The sequence below is a fragment of the Protopterus annectens genome, chromosome 4.part1, assembly GCF_019279795.1.
Source record: "Protopterus annectens isolate FY-2018-M chromosome 4.part1, PAN1.0, whole genome shotgun sequence".
Classification (NCBI taxonomy): domain Eukaryota; kingdom Metazoa; phylum Chordata; order Ceratodontiformes; family Protopteridae; genus Protopterus; species Protopterus annectens.
In genome coordinates, this window is record NC_056734.1 from 621,077,864 (window position 1) to 621,104,339 (window position 26,476).

Sequence of the window (26,476 nt, forward strand, 5' to 3'; positions counted from 1 at the left end):
GCAGTAGGGAGTTTCTAAGTTCAGTGTTTATTTTGGGTATACTGGAATTTGGCATTCTGACTTTCATGGAATGGTTTCAAGCATATGAAAACTCAACCACCTGTGAGTTGAGTACTTAATAGTAAACCAAGTAGATTACCTTAGCTAAATACATTTGGAAGGTAGAAGGAAAAGAGTCCAGGAGTGCCTGGCTAATGGGCCTAGCACAGCTTGATCCAGACCTAGAGAAGGAATCAAGCTTATAGTGCTTTGTAAAAGTATAAACAGAGGACCAAATAGTAGCTTCTACAATACTTTGAGAATCCAACCCTTTCCAAAAATTGATAGATGAAGCCAAGATCCTGGTATAGTATGCCCTGAACCTACCTGTAATAGTTTTCTTATGGTGAGTATAACAAAAGGTAATAACCTAGACAACCATTTGGAAACACTCTGTTTTGACACAGGTTGTCACTTCTACTTTCACAAGAAATGAACAATTAATCTGAAGATCGGAAAGATTTAGTTCTGTCAAGATGGTACTAGAGTTGTCTGTGGACATCCAAGGGATGGAGTATCCCTTTCTCTCTCATTTTAGGTTCAGGAAAAAAATCAGGGAGATGGATAGTTTGGCTTAAAGTTAACTTGGATACCACTTTAGGCATAAAGGAGGGATTAGTTCTGAAAGAAACCATGTCCCTATGAAAAAAAACAGATAGGGTTGACTTACTGTAAAAGCTTGCAACTCTGATACCCTTCTTGTAGTAGTTAGAGCAATCAGGAAAACTGTTTCCATGTTAAGAACCTCAAGTCACCCAGATTAATTTTTTTTTAAATACAGCAAGTGTTAGCTTCTCTAACCCAAAATTAAGATCCCAAGGAGGTGCCAGTGGTTTTCTTGAAGGCCTCTTATGGAAAACCCCTTTCAATAATTCTTTGACATAAGACTGCACAGAAATTAGAAGTTATGTACCTACCATAACGTTCCATGTTAGTTGTCTTCATCTCGCCTTCTTCTTGCTGGATGGGTTCGGAGCCGATCCTCGGCTCCGACTCGGCACTAGCTTTAGCTCGAGAACTCCTTTTACCAGCTCGAGGCAACCCTATATCCCATGATGCAAGGCGGAACTACCTCAGATCTCGTTTGGCAGCTAACTAACCCTGCTAAAGACTTATCCTAATATAATTAGGAACCATGGTTCCTAAAAGAAGTCCTCATAACAATGCTCCAGAGGAAGCAATCTAATAGGAACTCTCCAAGATCTGTCCAGGCCAGGGGGAAGGAGGGTGGCCTTAAGAAGAAGGCGAGATGAAGACAACTAACATGGAACGTTATGGTAGGTACATAACTTCTAAATGTTAAGTTGTCAATCTCGCCTTCATTCTTGCTGGATGGGACCGCGTCCCTAGCACCTGTATCCCGGGTGGCTCAATGGAACAGACTCTTGAGAACAGTGGAACCAAAAACTGGCCCTATCTCTGGAGGCCAAATCCAACTTGTAATGAGACACAAAAGTATGAGGCGTGGCCCAAGTAGCTGCTGCACAAATAGTGTCAATGGGAAGTCTATCCTGAAAGGCTACAGAAGTGGATAGACTCTTGGTCGAATGAGCTTTTGGCTTAGAAGATAGTTGTTTGCCCCTTAGAGAGTACACATAGGAAATGGTGGAAGTCAACCATCTAGATAAGGTCACTTTAGATACTGGAAGACCCAACCTGTTTCCTGCATAGGAGACAAACAATTGGTCTGATTTTCTAAGTTGTTTAGTCCTATGTAAGTAGTACCTGAGCTGACGATGAACATCCAAAAAATGCAGCTTCTGTTCAGCTCTGTCAGAATAGTTAGGAAAGAAAACTGGTAGATCAATAGATTGGTTAATATTGGCTTGAGATACAACCTTGGGAAGAAAGGAAGGGTTAGTCCTGAGCGAAACCCTATCCTTATGAAACACCAGATAAGGTGAACGAATACAGAGGGCCTGAATCTCAGAAACTCTTCTTGCAGAAGTAACAGCCAGCAAAAATATAGTTTTCCATGTCAACAACTTTAAAGAACACGTAGCAGACGGTTCGAAAGGAGGTAGAATTAGGGATGCCAACATTAAGTTCAGATCCCATTGCGGAGGAGGATGTTTCACAGGCGGTTTTAGGAGAAAAACTCCTCTCAAAAAGGCTTTGCAAAACCTATGAGACATGATGTTATTGTCCTGCAAGCCAACATGAAATTTGGAAATAGCAGCCATTTGTACTTTGACTGTAGATGATGACGATCCTGAATGAAAAACCTCCGCCAGGAAATCCAAAACAGAATGTATAGGAGCGGTGAAGGGATCAATATTTTTGGCATTTGCCCAAATAGAAAAACGTCGCCACTTGCTAGCATAAACAGTTCTAGTGGACGACTTTAAAGAAGACACTAAAATGTCTCTGACTGAGTCAGAAATCATTGGTAGCCTGGCTAGGGAAGGAAGTGGAGCAACCAAGCAGTGAGGTTGAGAGAATGAATGGCTCGGTGCTGCTGACCCGACTGGTGGATCAAAAGATCCGGAACTGGGTCCAGATGCCAGGGCTGCACCAGAAGGTGATGATGTAGAGACGGAAACCAAATTTGTCGAGGCCAATATGGAGCAATGAGGATCAATTTGGCTCTCAAAACGGTGGCTTTCTGAATGACTTGTGGAATCAATGGAAAGGGAGGAAAAGCATAAAGAAGTCCCGAGGCCAATCCTGGGTTAGAGAGTCTCTCAAGGGTTGGCCTGGAAGAGGAAATAGTGTGAAGTAATCTGGGCACTTGCTGTTTTGAGGGTAGCGAAAAGATCGCAACAAGGGTGCCCCACTTCAGAAAAATCTGATCCACTACAGACTGATTGAGAGACCACTCGTGAGGCATCAGAATAGATCTGCTTAGCCTGTCCGCCAATAGGTTGGACCTGCCGGGGATGTGCGTTGCTATCAGAAACCGCTGAGAAGAGATCGCCCATTGCCAAAGTCTGAGAGCTTCTCGACATAAGGGATAGGACCTGGTTCCGCCCTGTTTGTTGATGTACCAGACCACGGACATGTTGTCCGTCTGTACTGCAATAGTCCCTGTGGGAAGAAAGTCGTCGAGGGCTTGCAACGTTAAAAGCACTGCTCTCATCTCCAGGACATTTATGTGCAGGTGGTATTCTATGGGTTGCCACGTTCCGTGGACCATCCTGCCCTGATAATGCCCCCACCCGATCAGAGAGGCATCCGTGGTGACTGTGGCAACTGGAGGAGGGGAACAAATGGTCGGCCCTGCTGAAGAAGAGGGAAGATACCCACCATCGTAGATGAGCCCTGCAAGACTGTGTCACTAAGATCTCGTGTCTCATGGGCAGATCGTGGTACGACCACTGCGTGAACAACATCCACTGCAGGAGACGCATGTGGAAGCGAGCTAGTGGAAGAAGAACAATGGCTGCAGCCATTAGGCCTAGAACCTTCAAGACAAACCTGGCTTTGACCTTGTTGCTTTGTAACAGAAGCTGAACAAATTTCTGGATGTCCAGAATCCTTTGATTTGTTAGTCTGGCTAACATTTTGACGGTATCTAACTCTGCCTATAAAGGTGATAGATTGGCAAGGCAGCAGAGAGGATTTTTCAAATTCACCGAAATTCCTAGACTCTTGCAAAGCTGTAAGGTGTAATCTCTGGACCGAAGAAGCTGATCCCTGGAGGTGGCGGAGAGGAGCCAGTCGTCCAAATAAGGAAACACTTGGAATCCTCGACGTCTCAGGTGAGCTGTGACCACCGCCATGCATTTGGTGAACACTCTGGGGGCTGAAGTGAGGCCAAAGGGCAGTGCTCTGAATTGGTAATGACTGGCTCCCAGCCGAAAGCGGAGAAACCTTCTGGAGCGTCTGTGAATCTTTATGTGATAGTACGCATCCTGAAGGTCTATCAAGCACATCCAGTTGTCCTTGCCCAGAAAGGGCAGAATGGATTGCAGCGTGACCATCCGGAATCTTGCCTTTTTGACAGACTTGTTTAGTCTGCTTAGGTCTAGTATTGGTCTCCAATCTCCCGTCCTTTGGGGACCAAAAGAATCTTGAGTAGAAGCCGGATCCTACTTGGTCTGCCGGCAGTGTTTGGATAGCTCTTTTTCCCAGGAGTTTTGAAACTTCCTGTTTTGCCAAATCCCTTTGACCGGGTGAGATGTCTGGAAGGGATTGTAGAGGTACGGAAACCTTTGAAGGGGATTTTGTAACCCTCGGATATAATCGACTGTACCCACTTCTCTTGTGATAGGGATTGCCAGGCTACTGGGTACAGCAAAATTCTTCCCCCGACTGCCTCCAAGGGTGGACAGTCGGGCAACACCTCAGGGATGCTGAAAGGGCTTCTCAGGAAGAGGCTCCCTGTTGCCCTGGTTCTGAGGACCCCCCCTGCCTCTAGGGCGGCGTCTATTATTGTTAACCCCTCTGCCTCTACGGGTAAACTTACCACCTGTGTCCGTGTAGCTCCTTGGGCTTTACGGAACCACATCTTCCCCTTCTGACCCTTGGGATATGGTCTAGAAGGAGTGGAAAACTGGACTCCAATGGCAGAAAGAGTTTTACCGTCTTGTTCACATCTGGTCAAAGTATCCTTCACCTGAGGTCCGAACAAAGCCGAACCGTCAAAGGGGGTGTTGGTGAAGGACGCCTTAAAGGGGTCCGCAAAATTACACAGCCGCATCCAGGCTTGGCGTCTAAGAGCAACACCTGTGCCTGCGGCCCTGCTCATTCCATCGGCTGCATAGGATATGAGCCGCATGGAGGAGTTAGATATCGAATTCAGGATAGCTAGCTGAGAGGCAATCTTTTCCTGAGCCCCAGCAGCTGAAGGATCCTGGACTACTTCCCCCAGTTCCTTGAGAATATCTCGTTGAAGCCTGGTGAAGTGACAAAGGTAATTCAGCGAACGCATTGCAAAGGTCGCTGAAGAAAACATCCGCTTTCCATACCTGTCCATGGTCCTAGAATCCTTATTAGGAGGATGGACAGGTACTGAAGGATCTGCCAGTTCCTTCTTAGTGGCCGCCGCCACCACCATAGCATCCACAGAGACACCTTTGGACAGGAACTGTTTGTCCGAAGGGGCCGTGATGAATTTGGATGGTCTCTTGGGGACAGGTTCCACAGAATCTGGAGCCGCCCATGCCTTCCGAGCCACTACCTGCATGAGTGGGTCGAAAGGCGGAGACACCCAAGAATTGGAGGGTCGGGATCCAAAAGCCTCCAGGTATACCGACTCATCCTCGGAGGGGTCAATGGAGGGCCAATTCCCCCTCTGTTTGAGGAGCTCAAGGATGTCTGAAAATGAGACATCCTCAGAGGGGGACCGTGGGGAACCCTCCGACTCATCTAAGTCGGTATCAGATGTAGTAGACTCAGGGGAGTCTGTGTGTTTCCTCTTACACGTCCTCTTCCGAGGGGGTTCACCTGCAGGGTCAGGAGAAACCTCGGAAGAGGAGGAAATTCCCAGTGGGGAAACCTGGGGCGATGGATCCCTGGGCCTGAGAGCAAGAGGCTGGCAAGAGGCTTCTGCAGGCACTGATGAGGGAGGAGCTAGAGGGATAGACCGTTGACCAGGCTCAGAGGCCAGGACACTCCTCATCACCTCAAAGGCTCCTCTCCCGGGAGACCTGAACACACCCGCTCGAAGAAACAGGAATGGTCGGCTCCAAGGAGAGAGAAGGCTCGAGGCAGATGTCGGCGCCGAGCTTACCAAAGCCGAAGCTCCGAGAGGGAGAGCGGGGTCGGACAAGGGTCCGATGCCACTAGCCCCTCGGAGCCGACAGTGGAAACCCGACCGGATCCCTCCAAGGAAAGTCTCAAGGAGGAGATCGAGCCGAGGATGACGGAGCCGAAGGATGTATCGGCTCCGGCATCAAACAGTCGCTGTCCCAAGAAGCTCCGGCTCCGCACTCTCGTGCGGCGTCCGAGGCGGAATCTCAACAATTGGCGCTGGAGCCGGAGTCTGTTGAGGCGGGCTATGGAGCATTTGGGCCAGTGCCTGAGACTTCAACAGCCTGCTTACCACCCTCTCCAAATCGTGGTCAGACAGCCTGGAAGATCTCGAAGATCGGCTCCGATGGCTCCGCTCCGACAAAAGAGGAGACCCGGAGCCGAGTGGATACTTAGTATCGAAGGGGACCGGGATCTCTTGCGGGCCGGAGCCATCGGAGGCGAAGTCCCTTGAACCCCAGATGGAGCCGAGGATCTCTCGGCTCTGATGCTGGATAAAGTGTCGGCTCCAGCCGGAGCCGACAAGGCAACAGTAGTCAGGGTATCGGAGCCGGCCGCACCGAACCCACTACTCTGGCAGAAGAAGCATCGGTTCCAGCCGGAGCCGATATCGGCTCCGACGGAGCCGGAGCCACCGGAGGAGGCTTAGACACTGTAGCCTGAGCCTTCGGTGGCTTAAGAGGTTTTCCTGCCCCTTGCTTAGGAGGAGAACCTTCAGGTTTCAACAAACCTCGGAGGATCAGTTTGTTCCTCCTTTCCTGCAGGACTCGCTGGCTAAAGGCATGACACAACGCACAGGAGTCCTGCAGGTGCAAAGGCCCCAGGCAATACACACAAGAAGTGTGACCGTCTGTCAGGGACATTTTCTGACAGCACTGATCACACTTCTTGAAGCCTGAGACCTTGCCTTCCCTAGACATCCTAAAAGGATATACACAAACAGTCCCCACAAACACACAACTTAATCCCTACACAGACACACAGGAAGGGAATAACTTGGGGAACTAGGCCTGACTAAAACTTTCACTGAAAAACTATATTAAAAGTTTAAAAAAAGGAAGGGAATAGGGTGGGCTGTACTAAATACAGGCTAACCTAACACTGAAGGGAAATTAAACCCCTAACTAACTTTTTTCTTATTTAACAAGAAAAACTTACCTCAGCTGGCAAAGGAGACCTCTTTCGCTAAGCGGCAAACGAGATCTGAGGTAGTTCCGCCTTGCATCATGGGATATAGGGTTGCCTCGAGCTGGTAAAAGGAGTTCTCGAGCTAAAGCTAGTGCCGAGTCGGAGCCGAGGATCGGCTCCGAACCCATCCAGCAAGAATGAAGGCGAGATTGACAACTTAACATCAGGAGGATTCATGGGCCGACATCCTGAAATGGCCATTGAACCTTGATAGAGAAACAAGAAAGGCCATAGGATAGTAATTCACATAAATATTGTACGACCACAAAACAACAAGCCCAGAATGGTTGCATGTTATGTTGTTGGCACCAACTAGGAAACCTTTTCCATTTGTTGATATATGACTTTCTAGTAGCAGGCCTTACTGTCTCTATTAGTACCTGCACTTCCTCAGTAAACAGGTGCCCAAAAGGAATTAAGACCCTATCATCCAGTTACTCAAGTGAATTTGATTACTGTTGGAGTGTACCAAATACCCCTGTTTTGTGGGAGTAGATCCAATCTGTGAGGAAGCTTCTGATAATTGGTCAGGCCAATTCCAAAAGAAGGGAGAACCATGGCTGCCTAGGCCAGAAGGGAATCACAACAATAATCTTATGAGATTCCTGCTGAATCTTCAGAATTACCCTGAATATTAGTGGAAAGGGTGGAAAAGCATATAAGAATATTTCTGTCCATGGAAATGAAAAGGAATCTGTCTTCCAGGCTTTTTGGATGAAGTTCTGGAGCAGAATATTGTCACATGATTGTTCAGAGAGGAGGCAAACAGGTCAACAGGTCCTCGTTCTGAAAAAGTCCCTAAACTGAGGGATGAAAGCACTAAACCTTGTACTGGCGATTAAAGTTGTTTATCCTTCCAAGTGGTTGCGCTGGTTTCTCCACTAATTGGTTATTTAGTGGTGCTGTTTCTGCTTTTTCAAGGAGTATGGATGTCTTTCCTCTAGGAGACTGACAGCTGCAGAGCTGACATTTCCTGAACCACCAGCCTCTGAAACCCTGTAAGCACCCCCACCCAAGGATGGAGTCATCTGAATACCTAGCAACTGTATTTCGCCTGCCTTTCTGTTACATTGAAGCTGTTTTTACTGCATTTAACTTAATATTGCACTTGGAATCCTTGTTTGTTACTATTTGACTGTATTTGTAGCAAATTCTTCTGTGTAAGCTGTAGTAGCTGATTCATAGCATGTATAAGTGTTTGCTGTACCTGTTTCTGCCTGTTTTGTGAAAAAAAGAAAAAAAAGAAAAAAATATCTCTTGTTTTTCCTGCTTTACTAGTTTAGTCCAGTTTCAGAGTTGCTGATTCCTGGGCTTTGGTTGTAGTTCCTGTGTACTGTTTCCTTGCCTTATTTGGGGGAAGGGAAGCTACCTTGCTTTCCTGCTTTACTAGTTTAGTCCAGTTTCAGAGTTGCTGATTCCTGGGCTTTGGTTGTAGTTCCTGTGTACTGTTTCCTTGCCTTATTTGGGGAAGGAAGCTACCTTGCTTACCAGTGGGAGTGGGAAGCATTGAGCTGCCTTTTGTCCAGTTTTGTGAGGTTTCAGCCAGTAACTAGTAGTTTATTGGTCGTTTTGGGCCAGTTTCTAGCTTTTCCAGCCCCTGGTATAAAAGCGCTAAACGCGTTAGCCTTGATTTAGAGCGGAGCTGCCACTGTTGCACACTAGGGCAGTGCCGGTTAAGCAGGTTTAAACTATTCGGCTACCTAAAATCCACTCTTCAAATTTTCCTTAAAACTACCTTCCTCGAACTATACTACTGATCAAATCAGCGTATCCTATAACTAAAGATCAACTCTACTTGACTCCAAGTAGACTATTCTCTATCTATTAAACCTAGCACTTGCTCCTACAGTACTTATTACCTTGATACGGCACTCTTGTCATAGATAGTACCCCAAAAGGCAACCCCCATTTCTCGGTCACCCACGCCCCGAATCTTTTTTAAAGTTTTTCGTCTACCCTTCTAGCATGTCGAGGGATCAGTTGCTAGTGTCCTCTCCTGCTCAGCTGGTGAACCTGGGAATATTGAGGCAATGTTTCAATTGCCTCATGTACACAGACAACCCTTTCCTCCTCCCACAAAACACAAATACATGCGAGAGATGCAACTATACGGCCAAACTGGAGGCTGAGCTCTCTCAACATAGGACTGGCAAGACCAGTCAGGAGGAGAAGGTTACCACACACACTACAGACCCAGTCTCACATAGTACCATTACAACCTCAAATCATACACATAAACACACAAAGACATACTGGAGGCTCTGATCAAAATCTACCAAAACAGCAGAGGCCACCAAAGCAGACACCCAAACAACCACCACCTCAGAACACAACACCCGCAACACATAGACCTCACAGTCAGAGTGTCAAACAGTCACAGCCCTTAAGGCCAAACACAATGCCAGACACACTAGTCATTGGTGACTCCATAGTCAGACACACTGATGTCCCGCTCACCAGACTGAGTAAGGAGAAGGTCACAGTAAGCTGCCTGTCGGGCTAGAATCCGCCACATAACGCAAGCACTCAGGTCTCTCAACAGCAGGTACAAATATGACTCAGTCATTGTCCACGCTGGTGTAAACGACCTGAGACGTACCTCCTTGGACTACATGAAAAGAGACATTGAGGAGCTCTCTGATTATGTAGCCCAGGCAGGTATGACCCTGACCTTGAGCAGTATCCTACCTTCACCAAGAATGATGCCACAATACAGAGATAAGATGACCAGCTTTAACAATTGGCTTAAACACTGGTGTCATTCAAAGGGGATCCAGTATCTGTCTGCCTGGGATGACATGCTGGACAAGCCACGCTGCTTAAGGGACGGCTTGCACCTGTCACCCCTGGGATTCCGGATATTGGCAAAGGCTCTTGGCACCACCATAGTGCCTTTTTTAGGCAAGGCTCAAATTCTAACCGTACCACCCTAGAACACAAAAAGGAAAAAAACTAAGGGTAATGCTGCTCAATGCCAGAAGTCTAAATCTCAAAATGCACGCACTCGAGGCCCTTCTCAGTATGGAGAACATCGATGTCTGTGCTGTGACAGAAACCTGGTTCAAGGCTCCTGAGAGCACCCCAGCTATCAGGTTTTACCTCATATCATGCGTTCCGCCCCAAAATCCGGACAATACCAAGAAAGGAGGGGGTATCCATATTCATCAAGGACACCCACACCTCAAGACTGGTGGCAACGCACGATGCATCGGAGACCATCCAGGTGCAATTAACCATAGGCAAGACTGCTCTGCAAATTGTAGCATGTTACAGGCCACCCTCACAAACTCAGGAAACTCACATGGCCTTCCTGAAAACACTAGAGGGATAAATGTATCACCAAACACCATCATACTAGGTGACTTCAATTACCCTAATATAGACTGGGAACACTACTCAAGCCCAAACACCCTAGCCCAAAAGTTCCTGGAATTCATAAACTCAAATGCCATGGAACAACTAGTCACCATCCCCACAAGAGGAGATAACATACTTGATCTCATCATCACGAACATGGGAGCACAATGTTCAACACCGGAAGTATACCCCTCACTGGTGAGATCAGATCACAAACTAATCTCACTGGAGGTCCTCATCCCACCCCCACCTGAAAAAAAAAAGACCACAGTAAAGAAATTCTCAAAAACCGACTTCACACTTCTAAAGACTAGTGTGGTCTCCTTTCAGGGCCCGAGCCGGGCGGAAAACAATACTCAAGCCGCTGAATCACTTACAAACGCCTTCTACCAGCACCTGCAGGACTGCATGGATAAGGCAATCCCAAGCAAAACAAAGACTCTTTGTACCAAAGGCAAGCGTCCAGTCTGGTGGACCCCAGCCATAAACAAACTCTACAACAAAAGGAGGAAGCTACTACAAGATAGAGCAAAATCCTTAAAAGGTAAGACACCCTTGATCACTATAAGTAAAAAACTAAGAGCTCTCATAAAATCATCCAAAGCAAATTTCGAGAGAAAAATAGCTAAAGACTCAAAAGACAATCATAAGGCCTTCTTTAGCTATGTTAGAAACCTAGGAGGAAACTCCCAGATATGCTCAGAACTAGTTCAAAATGATGTGAAGATTACTGATCCTACAGACATTGCCAACATACTGGCTGACAGGTTCAGTGCAAACTTCTCCCCTCCCCAAAAGGAGAGATATCTATACCAAATGAGTGCAGCCCCCAAACATCTCCAGCGCCCAAGTGAGAACTGCTCTCTCCAAAGCAAAAACACAGCATCCATGGGACCCGATGGTGTCCCCGGCTGTGTGCTCCACGAACTCAATGAGGAATTAAACCCACAGCTAGGACAGCTGTTTAATCAAATTCTTACCTCTGGATACGCACCCAGGAGTGGCGCACTGCAACTGTGGTCCCACTTCACAAAGGCGGTGCCTCCACAGACCCTGGAAATTACCGCCCATTAGCTTGACAAGCCTTATCTGCAAAGCCATGGAGAGGATCATAATGGACCTCATAAATAAAGACATAGGAATTTGCAGACTTTGGATCCAACCCAGTTTGGCTTTGTCAAAGGCAGATCATGCCTTTTAAACTTGGTTGACTTTTTCAAACAGTCACCAAAGCCATTGATGAGGGAAAGGCAGTCCATACAGCCTACCTCGATCTGGCTAAGGCCTTCGATACAATACCCCACTCGGGTATCATTGAAAAACTCATCAGCTTAAATGTTAACCCATACATCACAAGATGGGTTGCAAACTGGCTGAGTGACAGAACCCACAGGGTCAGAGTTGCTGGCGCCATGTCAGACTCAAAGCCTGTCACAAGTGGTGTCCCACAGGGCTCAGTCCTGGGCCCACTCTTGTTTGGCATCTACTTTTCCAAGTACAAGCAAACACAGGAGGGTTATGGCTGACAAAGTTTGCAGATGACTGCAAACTGGGCGCCATAGTAGAAAACACATCTGACACAGATATCCTTCAGAAGGGTCTCACAGAAACGGATAACTGGTGCCAGAGCCACGGCCTAAAGTTAAATGCCAAAAATGCATAGTCATACCCTTCGAAAAACAAGGTTACCCCTAGCTACCAAATAGGTGGCAATCCACTGAGCACAGAAGAAGTTATCAGGGACCTGGGGACCCAGGTTGATAGTAGTCTGTCATTCGACACCCATGTAGCTAAAGTAGTTAGGAAGTCCTTCTACATTGCCCACCTTATCATGAAGGGATTCTCATCTAGATCAAGGGAGGTCATAGTCTCCCTTTACTCATCACTCATCAGACCAATGATTGAGTACAATGCCCCATTCGAATGTATCTGACCCGACACTTGCAGCAGCTGGAGAGGCCACAAAAGTTCCTCACCAAAAGGATAAAGGGTCTCAAAATCTGTCCTATGCTGCCCGACTGAAAGAACTCCAGCTCTATTCAGTCGCCACCGCTTGCTCAGAGGTGACCTTTGCCTAACATATAAGGCCATGTCAAACCCAGATTTGATGAATATGCTTCACCTCAAAAATCTAGATCCATCAGAGCCACAAGGGCGGAGACTTAAACCTCGACACGGCTATTAATAGGACGTGCTGGAGAGATAGATTCATCACCCAAAGACTCCCTATGCTGTGGAACAAAATCCCGGTACATGTGAGGCAGAGCACCTCGCTGGCCTTGTTCAAGAGAAATCTTGACCAATGGATGGGAGATCGCAGATATACCCCAGGAATTACCTCAGTGTCACTGCTCGACAGAGGCACAGCAAAATAATGGGTATAGTTCCCCATATTAAAGGGGTGGCGTAAGCCACAAAACAATGGGCTAGGCTTATAAATGCCCTCGGGCAGATAGCCTAGTATGAACCTATGAACCTATGAACCTATGTCCACAGCCAAAGCTTCAAGGGGCAGGGATGGCTCTGATAACATGAGAGTCAACACTGGTCAAAGATCCAGTGCCGAGGCTTTGGCTCCAAAAGACTCTGAGCCAAATTACTCAGGGAAGTGACCAGAGTCAAAGAACGAATTGTCATCGGATCAGATGAGGGCACCTCCAGGGATCTCAGATCTAACAGCTTTGAAACAGCAGGTCAGATCAGAGAAGGAGAAACTAAAGGAAGACTAGTGACTGTCAGGCTCATGGATCCAATGGGAAACGGAACCTGGATCACCTTCATTTGGATCTGAGCTCTGAGGAATTTCCTCATCTTCCTATCAACTTCAGCCTCAGACAAATTCCTGGAAGACCTGGGAGAAGAGGTAGTGGATGGTGGTCCAAAGTGCTTGCAAGGAGATCCCTCCAGGAAGGAAGAAGGGAGTTGAGAAGTTATAGGATCTGGTAAAGTAAAAGGTGACTGGATCTAAGGTGATTTAGACTTCAGAGCAGAGGAATACAAAGTAGTCACATCTGACTTTTTTGATACTTTTTGAGGTGGCTCTGAGGAAGGAGCCAAAGACATTGTAGGATCTAGAGATCTCTCTCTAGAGTCTTTGTCTTTGTGAGCCATTTTGTGCTTCCTTTAGTCAGTTTTCTTTGCGTGTGTTTGAGCCCCACCTAAAACAGAGGAAGAAGGAGAAGGAAGAAGGCACCTCCATAAAAGAAGTTATGTACTCACCATAATGTTCCATATGAGTAGTTCTACTTCATTTGTCTTCAACCTGTGGGGTACCGGATCCGTATCAGATCTGACTCAGCAATTTCACTAGCATCTGATCCGAGCTCCAAGCTCCTTCCATTAACCATAATACACCTCCACTAACTTCCAACCCCCAAATTGAGTTTGCTGCCACTTATACTGGGAACCCAACCTGAAAAAACACTTTACACACCTAAAACTTCAGCAAAACAGGCTATCCATATGGTAAGACCAGGGAAAGGAGGGAGGGTGGTTGAAGATGAAGTAGAACTACTCAGATGGAACGTTATGGTGAGTACATAACTTCTTTATCTGAAGTAGTTTACTTCATTTGATCTTCAGCCTCTGGGACAGAGTCCCCAGCTACTAAACATCTGGGTGGCCCCCACTGAAGGATATTCCGGAGCACCGCAGAACCAAAGGGTGCTCTCCTTTGAGAAATCAAATCCATTTTATAGTGAGAAATAAAGGTATGAGATGAGGACCAAGTAGCTGCAGAGCAAATATCATCCAATGAGATTCTTGACCAAAAGGCCGCAGAGGTAACCATTGACCTAGTCGAATGAGCTTTCACCTGACTCGAAGGAGAGAAATCTTTATCCTTATAGACCTGAAGGATGCACAATGAGAGCCACCTAGCGATGGTAACCTTGGAGATAGCTTTACCCAAAAAGAGTTTAGAGAAGGACACAAACAATTGATCAGATTTACAAAAGGTTCTAGTCCTGTGTAAATAGAATTGTAACTGTATATGAACATCCAACTAGTGAAGTCTGTATTCCATTTTGTTAGCAAAATTTGAAAAGAAAACAGGTAAATTAATGGTTTGATTGATGTTAACCTGTGACGCTACTTTGGAAAAAAAGGAAGGATTGGTACAAAGGGAAACCCTGTCCTTATGGAAAATCATATATGGAAATTTAATAGACAATGCTTGCAGTTCTGAAACCCTCTTAGCAGAGGTGATAGCCACTTGAAATTCTGTTTTCCAAGACAAAATCTTAAGATCCATGGTTGCTGCAGGTTCAAATGGTGGAGCGACCAATGCTTGAAGAACCATAGTAAGGTCCCATAGAGGAATAGGATCTTTGACAGGAGGGCGTAATAGGAAAGTACCTTTAATAAAAGCTTTACACAGTCTGGAAGAGGCTAGAGAAGCAGAATTCTCACCCACATGAAAATGGAAGATGACAGCTAGTTGAACTTTGATAGTAGAAGAGCTAGCTCCTTGTTGAAAAATATTTGCTAAAAAATCAAGAATAGCTGAAACAGGAGCCATGAAAGGGTTTAAACTCCTTTGAGAAGCCCAAAAAGACAAACGTTTCCATTTGCTATGATAAACCATCCTGGTGTAAGACTTATGAGCTGCCACCAGAATCGATCTGACTGAAGAAGATAATCCAGGAGTCCTAGCAATTAGGGGAACTGGAGCAGCCAAGCCATGAGCTTCAAACTGTCCAGACTCGGATGAGGAACCCCTGTGGGGTGTGAAATGAGATCCTGAATGGGATCCAAGATCCAAGGTGGAGCCAGAAGATGAGACCAAAGGAAGAGAATCCATACCTGGCGAGGCCAAAATGGGGCAATGAGGATCACTTTGCTCCCCAGTCAACAAGCTTTCTGTAGAAACCTCGGAATAAGAGGTACTGGAGGGTAAACATACAGAAGACCAGGAGGCCAAGCATGGAATAGAGCATCTCTGGGGGACTCCCCCAGCTGGGGCTTCAGAGTGAAGAACTCGCTGCATTTCGCGTTGGAAGGTGATGTGAAGAGACTGCAGCAAGGCTGACCTCACTCCAGAAAGATCTGCTCTGCTACTGAAGAATTCAGAGACCACTCAGAAGGCATCAGTATAGTCCAACTTAACCTGTCCGCTAGAATGTTGGACTGTCCTGGAATGTGCATTGCTGTCAGAAAGTGATCGGTGGAGATCGCCCATTCCCAAACTCTCATAGCCTCGTGACAAAGGGGATAAGATCTGGTCCCTCCCTGTCTGTTGACATACCAGACCACTGACATGTTGTCTGATTGGATTGCAATGGTTCCCAGAGGAAGAAAGGCATGAAGGGCCTGCAATGCCAAAAGGACAGCCCTCATCTCCAGAATGTTTATATGCAAACTGGTCTCGATAGGGTACCATGGGCCTTGGGACTGTCCTGTCTGAACAATGCCCCCCACCCAAGTTGGGAGGCATCCGTGGTCACTGTGGCTTGGACAGGGACTGGAACAAACGGTCATCTCTCCAGAATTTCCAGAGAATGCATCCACTAAAGAAGGGACGAACTGCAGATTCAACTGAGGTGTATTGGATGTGGCAATGGAAGATCCAACAGGGACCATGGCACTGCTAGAGTCCACTGCAGTACTCACATGTGTAACCGGGCACACTGAAGAAGCATTATGGTCACTGCCATAGAACCTAGGGCCCTCAAGACCGATTCTGCCTAGGGAAGGTGAGAATGGTAGATGAAGGTAACATGCATCCTTAGGTTTTGAACTCTCTCCATGGTCAGGAAGACTTTTGACTGTGGTGTGTCTATCTGTGCCCCTATGTAGTCTATCACCTGGACAGGATTCAGAAGAGATTTGGATGCATTGATTGTAATCCCTAAGTGGAGTGCAAGGTTTAGGAAATAATCCCTGGTTTGGTAAAGTAGACACTTGGTGGGAGCAGTAAGGAGCCAATCGTCCAAGTAAGGGTAGACCTGAATCCCCTGAAGCCTCAAGTGAGCCACTACTACTGCCATCACTTTGGTGAACACTCTGGGGGCTGTGGTGAGACCAAAGGGTAGGGCTTGAAATTGGTAATGATCGACTCCTAGCCAGAGGCGAGGAACCTCCTGGAGCTTCTGTGCATCTTTATGTGATAGTAGGCATCCTGGAGGTCAAATGAGCACATCTAGTCACTCTCTTGAAGGTACTTAATGATGGACTGCAAGGTGACCATCTTGAACTTTTCTTTGGCAACTGACAGGTTCAGGTTAGGTAGGTCCAGAATGGGCCTTAAGTTCCCTGTTTTCTTTGACTCCAAAAAGAACCAGGAGAAGATGCCCGATCTGGACTGATCTAGGGGGATGGGTTTGATGGCTCATTTCTCTAGCAGCTTGGAAATTTCCAGTGCTTCTGCCTCCCTTTGAGCAGGTGGTACATACAGGAGTTGTTTGAGAGGTTTGGAAGGAACCACAAATGGGATTGAGTATCCTCTGGAAATTATCTAAAGCACCCAGTAGTCTGCTGTTATGGACTCCCATGCCACCAGGTGCAACGACAAGTGACCCCCGACTGCCTCCAGAGTAGAGCAGTCAGGCAACCCCTCAGAGTTGCTGCACGGGCCTGTCCGAGAATGGTTCTCGAGACCCAAAATTCTTCAGACCCCCTCTGCCTCTGGGCCGGAGTCTATCCTGTCCCCCTCTGCCTCTGGAGGAATAAGAGTCCTGAGTGTCCCAGGAATACTGAGACTTCCAGAACCACATCTTCTTTTTCCCTTGTTGATTCCAGGAAAAGGATCTTTGAGGGTTTGAGAAGTGGATTCTGATGGCAAACAGTGGCTTCCCATCTTTCTCACTCTGGACCAAGGTGTCTCTAATGGTAATACCAAAAAGGGTAGAACCATCAAAAGGGGCATTCAGAAAAGACACCTTGAAGGGTTCGGAGAACTGACATAATTCTGAGCCAGGTGTTACGCCTCATGGACACGCCGGACCCAGCTGTCCTAGCCGCTCCTTCAGTAGCATGTGAGAGAAGTCGCATGGACTTGTTGGAAACCGCTGTCAAAGTGGCCATCCTCATACAGAATGTATCTCTGTCCTCCTGCGACATGAATGCTAAGGGAGACTCAGCCAGTTCCTTTACCAGGTCGTGCTGCAGTCTAGTAACGTGGGCCAGATAGTTCAGCGCCCTGATAGAAAAGGTCGCTGATGCATAAAACCACTTTCTTAAGCAGTCCATCATCCTAGACTCTCAGTCAGGGGGATGGACCGAGGAACTCTCCTGGGCTAGTTCCTTTTTGGTGGCTGCTGCTACCACCATAGCGTCTACAGGGGATCCTTTGTTCCATGCTGGTTTGTCAGAAGGGGGTTCAAAATTTTGTCTGGTCATTTTGGGATTGGTTCCATGGTTGTTCCTTCCAAGCCTACAAGGTGATGAGGCCCACCACGGGATCTGCTGGAGGGGACACCCAGGAAGTAGATGGGCCCATGCCAAAAGCCTCCAGGAACATGGATTCATCAGAGGAAGGTTTTGGGGTGGACCAACCTCCCCACTGGCATAGGAGTTCCATGATGTCTCCAAAGGAGACATCCTTGGGAGGTGATCTGGGGGAACCTTCCCCATCATCCAAATCCATGTCCTCAGTGAGGGACTCGGGGAAGTCCAAGTGCCTCTTCTTGCACGTATGCTTGTGAGGCATGTCTCCAGAGGGAACTCGCAAGCCACTTGTTCCTCAGGGGGAACTGCCTGGGGCTCCTTGAGCACGGGCTGTCCCTCAGGTAAAATGATATGATTCGTAGACAAAGCCAAGGGAGTTGGGGCGGAGTCCGAGGAAATAGTCAAGGTTCTCGATCCAGTAGAGAGAACCCTTTCTACCATGTCGAAAGCCAAGGGAGAACGTGCTTCCTGTGCCACCAATATGGAAACCGCTCTCCCAGGAGCTGACACGAGAATCAGAGCTGGGCCCGAAGTGGATGAAGCTCAGAGGGAGGGAACTTGGCCCGACAATGGAAAAAGTTCCACTCCCTCAGATCTGACACCCAGGCTCTGGCTCTGAGAGCCACTCGGATCCGAACTGGTTGCATCCAACATGCTCCAGGCAGCTGCCAGCATCAAGGAGAAAGGTACCATCGGCACTGACCCCCTGACTAAGACCATCCTTCGATCCATGTACTCTGAACCCGGAGGTCAGATCGGAGAAGGAGAAATTGGAGTGAAGAAAGGAAGCGAGCTTCCCCCTCCAGAGGGAGAGGGGGCTGGCAAGAGTCCCATCTGGATTTGTGTACAAATGAACCTCCTCATTATTTTATCCATGTCGACATCAGAAAGGCTTCGGGTGGACCATGATGAGGCCACGGACTTCAACCTGGTGAGTCGAGGAACCAAGGCCCTAGACGGTGGTCGTGGCTCCTCCAGCTCTGGGGAAAACCTGGGAGATCAGAGCCGAGAGGAGTCACAGAGCCTAGATTGACTCTTGGTGGGAGTTACTGATGCCAAAAGGTCCAGAGACCTCTTGCGTTTCTCAATCTGGTGCTCTCTCTCCTTCTCTCTGCCTTTTCTGCATTCCACTTCTGCAGGCTTAGAAGTGGGAAGGTGAGTCCCAGCCTGGGAAGGAGGAGAAGAAAGGACAAGAGAAGAAGGAGAGGTGAACACAGCAACTGAAGCAGTAGAGGAGGCAGACGCCACTGTAGTAGATAGAAGGTCTTTCAAGGCTAACTTGGCCTGTCTATCCTTGATGGCGCATGGGTTGAAACCTGTGCATATGGCACAATCAGGGCTTAAATGGGCTACTCCCAAACCCATAACGCAAAGAGTGTGGCCATCAGCGGGTGACAATTTGTGGCCACACTCAGTGCACCTCTTAAAGACCAGCTTGGGATCAGCCATGTCTCACACAAAAATACTTATAAAGTCTAACACACAATATAGAAGGGAAAAAGAAAAACTATTTTCTACACAGACCCACTCACCACACTCTCAGAAGGCACACAGAATGATGAGGGGGGAGGGGAAGACAACAACACACTAACTAACCAACTGACTAAAACTACACACAAACCCTAAAACCTGATGCACCAGTGAAGGGAGGAAGAGAGGGAACTTACACTAACAAGCTACACTCAAACAACTTCCAAAAACTGCTAGAATATCAAAACTACCCAACTCACAAACTCGGAGCTCAGGATCACGATGCTTATGGCAAGCCGCGGCAAACGAGATCTGAGGGTTGGAAGGTAGTGGAGGTGTATTATGGGTAAGGGGAGGAGCTTGGAGCAGATGCTAGTGAAACTGCCGGCTCAGATCTGATACTGTTCCAGTACCCCACAGGTTGAAGATCAAATGAAGTAAACTACTTCAGATCAAGCTTATTACATCTGTCTGTGAGTACCCTGGAGTTGAAACTAGCACGTATAGAACAATCTGCATCTAAATGGGCAGCACCCAAGCAGTACGCATTCCCCATGGACATGCAAATTAGGTATTTTGTGCCCACAATTGATGCATTTCTTGAAGCCAGTTGGTTTATCAGCCTTCTTGGAGTACACAAAGAAAGAAAAGGAAAGGCCATGAAAACAATTAAGTAACTGTAAAGAAATACCTTTTTTTCAGGAGGATAGGAAAAAGCCACCAACAATGGTACACAAGAAGTACCCTAGAAAGGGATAGGAAATGACAGAAAAGGGTAGCAAAGTACCAGCAATGGTACTAAAGAGAAGTACCAATTTGTTGGTAAAAAAACACAAAGGGAGACTGTAAAGGAAATTAAGGGAAGAAGGCAACAGAAATCAGTCAATAGACTATCAAGGAAGAAAACATTTTAAAAGAACTCACTGTTTAGCCTAACAAAGTCACCAATAGGTCTAGATTAAGAAGATCTGCATCTCTAGCAAACAAGTATGCTAGGTGAACAGGGTATTATGGGAAGAGCTCAAGAGTTTAGATGCAAGGATCTGGTGGAACAGACCAAGTCAGATCTGAGTCAAATCTGAGACCCATCAGTTGAGGAATGAATGAAAAGGACAACATCAGATCTCACTGTTCTCCCACTGAAAACACTTGTGCCTTCTATCAGTAGTCTCAGAGAAAGAGAAACCCTCACAGAAAGAATCAGAAACTGAGCTCTCCACTGAGTCTGAATCAGAAATCTGAGGGTGAAAAATGAATCCATCCCCTGCATTTCCTTGTTCAGATTCAGAATCCTGAATCTCTTCAGGAAAAGAGGAATCCATCTTTCTTTTGCCAGAAACTACTTTACAAGAAGGATCAATAGCCCTGAACTAAAACCATTAGCCAGACCTATAAACTACTCCTGTGTAAAGATATTTGAGGAGGAGTAGATACATGCTTACTTTTCTATTTCTTTTTGACTGAGGAAAGGGCACTAACTGTATTACTAATGGCAGCAGCTGCTTTGCCAGGGATGAGTACAGAATTCTGCCACAATAGGGAAACCTTTCTGTTCCCTATCCTAGGACTGTCAATATTGGTTCTCCCTTGTCTTCTAAGGGGACTCCAACAGCCACAGAGACCATAGCTAACCTCTAGTCCATAGTGGCTGTGGGTGCTACACCAGAGGGATCGGGGTAAAAGTTGAGTGGTCTGAGGTAAAACAAATTTCCACAGCAGAGTCAGCCACCTGCAGGTGAGGCAAATTACTAGCTTGCTGTGTTGGCAAAGGCTGTTTGCTTAACCTTTTCTTTTTGTGTCCAGAAGAAAGATGATCCATGGGACTAGTAGTCTATTCCATGGTCAAGCTGGAAATGGATGTATTTTTCCCAGGGAAGACAAACAGCAAATGCCAGTAAAACTACCATGAAAGTTACTTTTCTTTCAGCAAAATGCATTTTCAAACACTATGCCAATCTCACCAAGGAAAAATAAAGACAATTTATCCACAGAAATATGTTTTCATTAAGTTAACAGTAAAAAGCACAAACTGCCAGCACAAAAGAGGAATCCAATCTTTTTGTTTGTTTATTTAAACATAAAGCAGACCAGTTTCGGCCTCCAAGACCTTTATCAATGCAGAAATTAAGTTAACATTACTTTTAAATTGACAGAAAAAACAAGTGTTCCATTTAAAAGTACATTTCAATCTGGAGACAGTCAGTTAAAGCACAGCACTCCTGCATACTCTTTGGTGGCAATAAAGCTCTGAAGAGCTTTGTGCCCAAACTTTTCTTTCATCAGCTCAGCTCAAGCTGCTTGACTGTTTGGGAGTTTGGAAGGTTTCCTGTAGCTTTGTAAGCTGGCTGGCCATGATATCCTTGGCATGATAGCATTAGCCATATAGCTAAGGTTACTGCAGCAGTGATCAATATGATGAACATCAAAAAGAGCTATCCATTTTTCCCCAGTAATATTAAGCACCACGACATAGATTTTGAAGTTAGATGTAAAAGTGGACCACTGTGGACCCAACCAGTTACTACCTAATCAGCATCAAGAGGAAGAAAATCTGTAACTCGTACTGACATTCTCCCCTTTATATATTGTTAATGTCTCTAACACAGAGGACACTTCTTGTCAGTTTTCATGTATTTAACAAATCCTTTTGTCAGGGTTACTTGAAACTCAGCTAGACAATGCAATCTTAGCTTTCTTAAGACACTGTAGTAACAGTACATCAGGAAACGTATCTTTCAAAATACTTTAAATGTAGTTAAGAATCATCAGTCTGGTTTTCATTAATTATTAAGTAAAAGGTTTAATCTCTTACAAAAAATTACCAGAGCAGCTGTGTATGACTCATCACACTCATAACTACCTCACATTCTTAACATTTCCAAATATAAATCACTGATTATCAAGCCTTTGGTCAGTCAGCATTCTACCTGTAATTTCAGTGATGGCATATTATTACATGATTTCACTAGCTTGATGAATGGAGCTGAAGGTTGTTAGTCAGAATGTAAACATTCCAATAAACATGCTGTACCCTGTGCCTGTTGTGAAAAAACAACCATGAAACTGAAATGCAAGACAATACTGGTGAAAGTAGCTGCAGCTCCACAGACAAAATTGGGTTAACTAATCAAGCTGTCCTCGCTGGACTACATCCAGTGCAATTAGGAAACTGAATTCTGCAAATAGTCGGTCTGGCCTCTATAATTTTGCTTCTCCTTTCCAGCATCCAAGTATCACATTAATGGGGTACAAAATGTAATAAAATACGGCACACAGCTACTGATGCATTCTGTCATGGCAGTACTATGAATCTATATCCAGGTAGCGTAATGCCTCACCTCCTCTTGCTTACCCCTAATTTCAGTAATGTTAGCTATGTCCATCCACTCTTTCTACCAGTAAAACTGTCTACATCTTTTCCAACTTTCTTTCCGGACAACTTGCAATGTAATTTACCAGACATCCATATGATGAGCCCCTTGTGTTGCACTCTTTATCCTTATGCTTGTTGATCAAATACTCAAAACTCTTTATTACAGGACCAGTATTCCCACCTTTATGACATTATTGTGGAGTCAAACAATTAAAGACATTATCATGTGTTAAACGTTGATTCTAAACGAATATTCTCATTAATCACATACCCCCTCACCGAAACAAGCATTTGCCGCCACTTAAATTCTCCTAACAACAGTATATTAATGTAATCCCCCCCCCCCCCCCCGAGATTACAACACATTTGCTGCAGCACTTTAATCAGGTAACTTGTTTCAGGTAAGCTCTTACTATCACATTTCACAAAAACATTATTTAAATAGTTTGGTCAAATTTCATTTCAGTGTTCCATAATTCAAATGTGCAATGTTTGTTACATTTTGCTTTCCCAAAATCCTCCATGAGGACATTCTACCAAAATAATAATAGCCTTCATCATACAAGAAGCAATTTAAAAGCATCATAAACTCTACTAGCATCTACATCTGTAAATTTTCATCTACATCTGTAAATTTTAAATTGTAATCAAAACATCTACATGTACTATACTTAAGATGACAAAGTTCCTCAGACTTCACCCCTCCACCACCAGTGGCACAGCAAGATGAAGCTCTGACTCTTGACAGCAACCCAGATACGCTATGTTTTCTTAGCAGGACTCGTGCTTGAGGGGACAGGCCAGATGGGGGTGAGCAGGCACTGCCAGCTCATTCATCCTGGTGAAGGAGGTGGCTCTGGCTTGCCACATGGGTAATACCTAGTGGGGAGCACTGAGTTTCACTCAATGAGCCCGCAAATCACACACAGCCAAGTGGTGCACTTAGCAATTTTGGAAGATGTACATCTTGTCTGTCTCATCCTGCACACCTTTCTTTGATTGGGCAGTATTTAATGCTAAAAGGAGTTGCTAGGATTGAAAGTGCTCCAGCAGTGGGCCACTCTGAAGGAACTAATAGCTGAACCATACCCTACCACCAGGCTCTTGCTGCTTGGGGGATAAACGGACTGGCTAGGTTGCCCGGAAGACTGTCACCTAACCCAATGATGCCAGGCTGTTGCACCAACACACAAGTGGGCTGCTAGGCAACTAGTAGTAGAGTCACTGGGAAGGATCCTGTGGAGAAGGGACAGAAAAAAAAGTTTCATGCTTAAGAATTGCTTATCTATCTACTTCCCTCTGGCTAAATACTTCTTTGAGGTTTCTTTTCCTTCTATATGGAGTAACAGTTTTTTTTTGTTTGTTTTTTTTTTTTTGTTAAATTTACTGGTGTAAATGTGTCTTACAAGCATGTATTCACATGCAGAAGTTAGTAATCTCACAGAACTCACAGACAGTATCCTGAACTATTTATTTTGGTTAGAGGATAGTATCTCAGTACGGTTTCATAAGTGTATAATTTACTGCATTGTAATTTACACTGGTAAAATCTAGGAAGAATAATCTATCTCTGACTAAGTTTGATTTTACATTTAAGATAAATATGATGGTATCATGATCTGTGATATTTACAGTGTCTAAGCAAGGGCAAGAGCAGAAAAAATTATCTGCAGTTTAATTTCATACTGTTTTCTCCAAACTGCTTTGATTAATATACTCAATTAATATCTGAATATTTTTTATGCTAAGTATCGTATCCTGTCAGTGTTTAGATAGTTCAACTCTTTCATAACGTTTGTATTTTCATCAATTTTTAAATCTTGGAGTTTAATTAGGAACTCCACATGCTCTGTATGGGACACAGGTGTGCAAAGTAGAGTCCCATAATACTGTATTCAGTACTACTGATATTAATTACCATACAAGTAGTTTCAACTTTTGTGTTTTTTTCTTGGTTTCTGGCTTTTAGGCGTTTCCTTTCTTTTTTTTTAATACACATACACTGAGACACTACCACCTACTTTATCACAGCTGCAGTAATGAAAGGAGATGCATCTTGTAATTTGTGATATGCGTTTTGGGTTGTATACCTGTAATAGTACATATATTACCAGTTGGTTCTGTGATGTAAAGGGATATAGCCCTGACTAGAACTCAGATGACAGAATAAAATCCAATTTGGATACAAACGAATACAGCAAACAACCCCGAAACCACCAATAAATGCTTCACCACTTGCCAGCAAAAAACGGATTTATTGTAACAAAGCTAAAAATATTTAAAAATGTTTCAAATATAACGTTGAATTTACTAAAACAGGTTAAGCGCTTTCACCCAAAGCACTTAGGCTTCATCTTTCAATTTTAGCCCCAGATATTTTGTAGTTATGGACTCTCCCCACTGCAACAGTATGATGACTATGCATGACTGATGTCTGTAGTCAGTATGAAGCCCCTGTAATAAGTTTGATACATATACATATTTATAATATATGTATGTGTGTGTGTGTGTGCGTGTGTGTGTGTGTGTGTGTGTGTGTGCGTGCGTGCCTGTGTACTTAACCTCTAATTTTGTATACCTCTCAGAGCTACCTAAGATCATATAAAAAAAGATTGTACCTGTTTGCACGAGTCATTTTGTACACTGTCTGAGATAAATCAAATCTTATGAAGTGCCCACATACCTAAAGTATAATTTACACAAATGTCTACTGCTAGTCATACAACAGTGAAATGGAGATGGAGGGAATCAAACTCAGAACTGCCAGATAAAGATCAGTGGCAACCCACTGCCTTAATCCTCTGGACTAAACTGCTAGAATAAACTTAACTGAATAATTGTCAGTCTACATACCAAGATAAAATATGGAGCTTGGCTAACATGGCCTTGGAGACCACTAGCTAGTTACAATTATTTCTACCAGTGCTGTGTTACATTTCAAGGTACTCTGCTAATTCAAGCACAAAGCAAACACAAATTGTAGTTCATATTCTTCAAGCAGTCTTTGTTCTACTTATCTATCCTTCCAGCAGCTGTGTATGTTCTCATAGCACAAACAGAGCTAATTGTCTAAGTTTAATAACATTATAGAAACGGTATTGTTCTATTCATTATTTTCCTAACCCAGCAGAAAATCATCTGCTTCTCAGTAAATTTCCAAACGCATAAGCAAGATTTCAGCTGTGCTGACAAAATACAAGGTCAGAAAGCATTCGCAGTTTATATGGATTTATGCAGTATGAAATAGAATAAATGTGTTAACCCTTTTGGGCTTTTAAAAGCACTAATATACACATTAATACATATTTTTCTAACAACTAATGTAGGTAGTATCTCCCAAACTTAGCCCTGATGGTCAGTAAAAATTGGTACTTACGTATTATCGCAACCAGATTTATAAAGTGCGATAATTTATCTATTTTCGGCAGAAACACGTTGCCTGACCTAAAAAGGGGTCTGTAAAGATGTCGCCAGCAGTTTGTCACAGTGGGAACGAGGCAGGCAGAGCAGAAATGTTGTACGTTTGTGCTTCTGGTTGATGCGGCTCATTTCTTCCGCAACTCCGCAGTGGTCCACATCCTTGCAATTCCTGCATTCTTCATTACCCTGTTAGCTACAGGAAATTGACTCAGGAAATGCACACTGAGGTTTTCGGGGGCAGTAGTCAGCAAAAGTGAAGGTGCCTGTAAGGAGCAGTGAATAACATTGCTCATTGTTTGCTCGGGGGAGTGATATGGCTTTCTTCGCAGTGGCAGACTGTTTTAAAAAGGTCGCATTCTTGCTTATGGATCGTGACCATTTCCAATGAACAGGATTGTATGTGTACTAACACTTTGAAATAAATGGGTTTGGTTGCTTTTTAAGGACGGAACAGCTGTTTTCAAGTCCTTTGTCATACACAGATAGTAAATATACAGTTACAGAGAAAAGAGGCAGGGACTGTTGTCAGTAAAACTCCACCAACAGAAC

The 26,476-nt window shown here is 45.1% G+C and overlaps 1 protein-coding gene across 1 annotated transcript in view; it reads right to left on the reverse strand.

Moving 5' to 3' along the window:
* Positions 1-26,476, reverse strand: part of DAW1 (dynein assembly factor with WD repeats 1) — a 1,156,427-nt gene that overhangs the window by 1,018,073 nt on the left and 111,878 nt on the right. The window lies entirely within an intron of this gene.